Raw genomic sequence first — 5,166 nt, 5'->3', positions numbered from 1 at the left:
AACAACATTATGGAGCTCGATAGCTCATATTCCTACGTGGCAGTAATACCTCGATTCCTCCTCCTCTCGCGGCAAATCAATGAGGGTGAGATGCCCTTTGGCTTCATTTTTCATCTTTAATATTGATTGCTGCTCCGCTTTGGAGTGCACTGTCAGTCCAATTACGGAGAATTTAATTGATTTTTTTTTTCCCTCCTCACGAGCTGGGCTTAGATTGGATTGGTTTATGCAAAGCAGATCAAACTGAAGTACTCACAGGACTGCCTTCTACGTGTAAAACACAGCTCTAATGAGCGGGAGCACGCTGATACTCACTGAGTCGAACCGCCCACCCCCCCGTCCTCCATCCCCCCACGTTCTCTCCATCAGTGCAAAAGTGGCACCAATGTGGACACAGATGGACTTAAAAAAAAACGTCCCATAACAGCAGCAGCAGCAGCAGTGGCTGTAATTATCATACAAAATCAATATGATGATACCACTGATGGCATTGACTAACCATCTTCTCTACTGTGTCATCGCTAGGAATGACAGCGTTCCTTGATGTGCCTTTCGGTCATTTATTCTTTCTTTTGCAAGTTGGAATCTGTGCGCATCATCTATAAATGATCTGTAATGAATAGAGGTGTTTCAATATATCTATTCAAAATATCTACAGTGACCTTTACAAAAGGCATTGCTCATGAAATATACATGACCATGCACAGTGAGTCAGACTAATTAGCTGCTTCACTTCAAGTGAAAATGGCGCATTATGTTTGGACGGAGGAGGAGACAGAATATTTTTCCACAAGAAATCAAAGAGAAAAATATAACAATCCTTCTTGACAGCGAACAAACGTAAACAAACGCAAACGTAATTCTCGTGGGATACAATTTTACAAGAATTATGTCCCGCGAGACGAGATTTTACGAGAAATTACGGCTAATTCGCTTCACACCATACAATTGAAATCGCAATTTTGAAAAAATAAATGCAGCTATTAGCTACAAGTAAATTCTGTAGCCAGGCTCTCTCGTTTGCTCTCTCTGCCCTCCCTCTCACTCTCTCTCTCCTCCTACTTCTCTCCCTTTCTCTTCTGTGAACACACACACACGCACACACACACACACACACACACACACACACACACACAAGCACGCGTGTCCCAATCCTCCCGCACAAACTGCCACCAAATTGGAGACATCTTGGATTGCTGACGTTGACGTCGGCACCACAGAAAATATTAGATTTTTAATTGGCAGGCTGGCTGCACCTTGCACGCTCCCTCTCCCCACCTCCGCCAACTGTCATAGACAGATAATGAGACGTTTGAGTCTCACACTAGGAAACGTTGTTCATTTTTTAATTTTTTAAGGAAATATTTGAGGAGTGGAAACTGGGTGGGTGGGTTTATTCAGGCACCTACTTCTTATCTCACTATCTGTTGTTTCACCTGCTGACAACAGGTGAGAGACGGATCCTGCCTGCACTGGTTTCCACATCATTAAGGGGTTTAATAGAGAGACATCCATCCATCCATCCATCCATCCATCTATCCATTCATCCATCCATCCATCCATCATGGACAAAAATGTTCAACAATTAGCATCCTGAGGACCAACTGGAAGTCCTATGAAGTCAAGAAAACTATTTCACTGTGGAAAAAAGTATGTCACATGACGGACATCACAACTAAGATGACTAATGCACCATTCTCCCCAGTTCAGTGTACCTCCTGGGTACACTGAGCTGTACACCAAACCTTATTTTCCATTTAATTATGAGTGGCTGAGGGCAGCGGGTTAATGATTAATGCACAGGTCTCCTGGACCAGCAGCAGATGCGACGTCTTGCAGCAACCCACTGCTTGCCTCCTCACTCAAATCTCTCCTTTCACATTCCTGCAGGCTGCTATTGGAGCTAAGACCCGTCCTATTTGTACCTTTGCACAGTGTGCAAATGTGTGTGCGTGTGTGTGTCGAGGTGAGGGTGAGGGTGGAGGAGATGGCGCTGTCTTCTTGTGCGTCTGGGCGGCCCCTCGCTGAGCTGTCATCACTCGCTGGCACCGGGAACACTGCACAGCTGCAGGGGAACCACTCAGCGGGGAACCTTCGTTTCCATCTGTCTCCAATTCACAGTGGCACCTATTTAGAGCGGCGCGGCGGCCGCTGCGCATGCCACGAGCCAGAGGGGAGGGCGAGGCTGGTTTTTTGGACGGCGGGGGTCAAGAGCGGGCGGGCCTCAACAGGTCACATGTTCGGGTTAGGGCAGTAACACGGGTCGTATTTCACGGTGGTGTAATAAAGCTGTCATACGGCGATTTTATCGAATTATTAAAGGCGGCTGATGTGACGCAGTGCATTTTCAAATGAATGTCCCGTGTCATCAGTTTGTCATCAAGTTCCACTTTTAAAGGATGATGTAAAAATAAAAAAAATGTCCATGTATATATGAGAAACAAAAAAAAAAATCCTTCACATTGCACGACTGTTGCACCGTGGTTGTAGCCGCACTTTTAACGAAGATGCAGAGCTTAGTTGTAGTTTTTATCTGCTCCTTCCGGAATCTTATTCTTTTAATGCTTTGTTTTGTCACCTACTGAACACAGAACGCAAAGACGCACCAAATAAGCACTAAAGTCGAATTTAAAGTAACTTTTTTTTGCAAACTGTAAAAGTTATTTTAACAGCTCAAAAATTCCAACATTCCCATCAAACCCAACTTCAATTCCAACCTCAGGTTTACGGCCTCAGCCCTGTTGCACAGTGCCTCACAAAGCCGCCCACTCAATCGTGTAACTGAAATAAGCAGCGCGAGTTCTAAATAGACACGGCAAAACTGACCACGCCACTATTTTTCTTTTTTCTTTTTTTTTTGTTACAACACGGCAACAATCCCATCACTCCGGGAGTGCATCAGCACGCGCCGCTCTGCCGCCGTGTCCACACGCAACGCGTGCGCGCGCACACGCACTGTTTGTCCCCGAGCTTGCGCCGGGCGTCTGTGCGAGTATGAGAGCGGGCCTAATTTAGCAGGTGTGCTTTGACAGTTCTTGAACGAGCGCCAAGTCTGCTGCACGCTGCTCGCAGGATAAGGGAGAGGAGGCACTCAGTGTGCATCTGCACGGAGCGCCACTGTGACAGATGGGGACGGTTTAACTTATATAGTTCTGTTAAGATCTGGAGGTTTTTTTTTTTTTTTTTTTTTGCTACCGCCGTCTATGCCAAACAGGTGTGCATTCAAAAAAAAAAAAACAAAACCTCCACCACAGAGGGAGAAGGTGAACAAGCCTCCGCCGGCTTGTTTGTCTGCCAGGAGTCTTTCACTTGATACGCAGGAGGAGATTCCCATTGTATGAAGTGTTTTCTCTCTTCCCCCTCGCGAGTCCACTTGTGTTTTGCTAGTGTCCTTGAAGGACACATGGCGCTAGCTGGGTGGAAACAGTACAAATATCTGACATGCCAATGGGCACGTTTCCTATATATCTCCTGTTCTTGCTTGGGCTGAAGCTTTAAAGGCAGCATCAGCCATCTGCTGACTGACTGATGTGCATTACAATGTTATTAATGTTAGACGATAAAAGTAAGTTAACCTGTTGCACCTGCATCCACTGACAGCTTTACTTCATTGGGGCTTTCAATGAGTTCGTCGTGAAGCAAAACTGTTTCCAATGTTTTTATTGAGAATCTTCAATTCTGGGTTTATTTCCCTGTCATCAATGAGAAACAGAACCATTAACCTTTCTTTTCAACAGTCTCAATTTTATCAGGGAAATGGGGCGGCTCGTCTGGATCATTCCGCGCCTGTTTCTGCAGGTTCAGCATTCTCAGTTCCGACTGCGGGGGTTGGAAAGTTCAGCCGGTTAGCGGCGGCAGCCAGGTGTCCTCCGGGTCAGTGAGACCTTTCACCATATGACGGGCTCTCACCAGCCGGCAGCTGCCAGAGAAGCCAGCTGCCGACTCTCTCAGGCTTGGCTTGTGCCGGACAAGGTGAAAAGTTGCATCTTGTCTAAACTAAACACGACAACGACCTCCGAGTTTGGATTCACGGTGGGCCGCCATTGTTGCATTTGGTGTGCGTCAGAAAATTGTGACGCCTTTAATGAGTGTTGTCTTGAATGTCATCAGCAGGAAGAGTCTGACCTTCACCAATTAAGCTGGCAATAATGAGAAGTGTGGATTTGTCTAAAATCACAGAAAAAGTTCTGGGATTTGATATTTAAAACAACAACAACAACAACAAATAAATAAACATATGTGTTCCACCTCCTTCTCCACCTGTGGATTGTTGAATGACTTCCAGTCATGAGTCCTGATGATTTATGATTGGCATTAGTCCTCATTGCTGCCATCTTCACATACTTACATACTAATTTCACATCTGAACAAATTTTGTTGAATATTCAGCATCTGGTGGCACTGTTATACTGTCTCGGCCAACCCCAACGCTTGATTGGAACTAACTGTTGTGTAAAATAGTAATTAATAACCTAACAGGGAATTGAGAACATAGAATCAGAATCCAATGCACCACCACCACATCACCAATTGCTCTATTTCCTCCGGACTTGGGACAACTGCGCCAAACAAAGTTGCAGATTATTTCGCTTCTCCCCTGCACGCTGTTGGGACTTTTAAAGAGCTAATGAAGTCCCGGTGTGTCCTCCTGCTGGGTTTGTATTTGGCAAGGGGAGCCTGTGTGTCGCTGATAGAGGGATCTCTTTGACACGGCTGCTCCAGCCCGCCGCATCTGGGAGCCGGTAGCGGCAGCCGCCGGGGGGAGATAAGGCCGGGCTAGCCGCTCGCCTGTAACACACATTTTGCCCCCACTCCACCCGATTCTTCTCTCCGCCGCCGCTCTGCGCTTTGCAGCCAGCCTCCCTCCCTCCCTCCCGACATCCCCCTGACCTTATCTCAGGGGAGAAGGCACCACTGGGGCGCTACTGTGATAGCACCTGCCAGAACCAGAGCTGGCCTCTGGTGATTATGGGGGAGAATCATTATCTCTCTTTCCCCAAAAACTCATTTTATACCTGCCAACATCTGAGGGGAGGGGGGGCAAAGGAGCAAAGGCTTCTGTAACAGGTAACGCAGGGAAAATTGTTTGTGTGCGAGTGCGTGGGTGCGTGAGGCAAAACTGCTGCAAAATATGCAGGCAGACGCTTTAAAATCCCTTCTCAGAAC

The 5,166-nt window shown here is 46.7% G+C and overlaps 1 long non-coding RNA gene across 2 annotated transcripts in view; it reads right to left on the bottom strand.

Annotated features, from left to right (window-relative positions):
- Nucleotides 1-3,648: 3,648 nt before the first annotated feature.
- LOC142885081 (uncharacterized) overlaps nt 3,649-5,166 on the bottom strand; it is a 9,868-nt gene continuing 8,350 nt past the window's right edge. For both annotated transcript variants that reach the window (XR_012926247.1, XR_012926245.1), the window contains exon 2: nt 3,649-5,166. This exon is cut by the window's right edge and continues 4,157 nt beyond it. This is a non-coding gene — a long non-coding RNA (uncharacterized LOC142885081).

This window comes from Nelusetta ayraudi, unplaced genomic scaffold, assembly GCF_046127955.1.
Source record: "Nelusetta ayraudi isolate G7.1 ecotype Tasmania unplaced genomic scaffold, CSIRO-AGI_Nayr_v1 ptg000002l, whole genome shotgun sequence".
Classification (NCBI taxonomy): Eukaryota; Metazoa; Chordata; class Actinopteri; order Tetraodontiformes; family Monacanthidae; genus Nelusetta; species Nelusetta ayraudi.
Note: the sequence above shows the minus strand (reverse complement) of the source record. Positions and strands in the feature narration are given on the sequence as shown.